We start from the raw sequence: 240 nt of genomic DNA, 5'->3' as shown, positions 1-240 counted from the left end.
GATGAGGACTGTCTTCGCGGAGATGGCCGTCAAGAGGACACGGATCTCGTCACGGAGGTTGAAATCTCGTTATGGGGTGTTCGTCTGGGATTACGTCCGCATCGAGATCGTTTTATTTCACGTATTCCAAGCGAGAAGTCGGATTTACGGGATGTTTGAGCGTACAGTCGTTACCATGTTCGCAAGCTCGTATACATTTTCAAGCAGTTTACTGAGTAAAAGTACTGCATGAATAGATAA

The 240-nt window shown here is 46.2% G+C and overlaps 1 protein-coding gene across 1 annotated transcript in view; it reads right to left on the bottom strand.

Moving 5' to 3' along the window:
• Positions 1-240, bottom strand: part of LOC119593648 (A disintegrin and metalloproteinase with thrombospondin motifs adt-1-like) — an 88,803-nt gene that overhangs the window by 14,710 nt on the left and 73,853 nt on the right. The gene's annotated exons all lie outside the window — the stretch shown is intronic.

The sequence above is a fragment of the Penaeus monodon genome, chromosome 32, assembly GCF_015228065.2.
Source record: "Penaeus monodon isolate SGIC_2016 chromosome 32, NSTDA_Pmon_1, whole genome shotgun sequence".
NCBI classification, from domain to species: domain Eukaryota; kingdom Metazoa; phylum Arthropoda; class Malacostraca; order Decapoda; family Penaeidae; genus Penaeus; species Penaeus monodon.
Note: the sequence above shows the minus strand (reverse complement) of the source record. Positions and strands in the feature narration are given on the sequence as shown.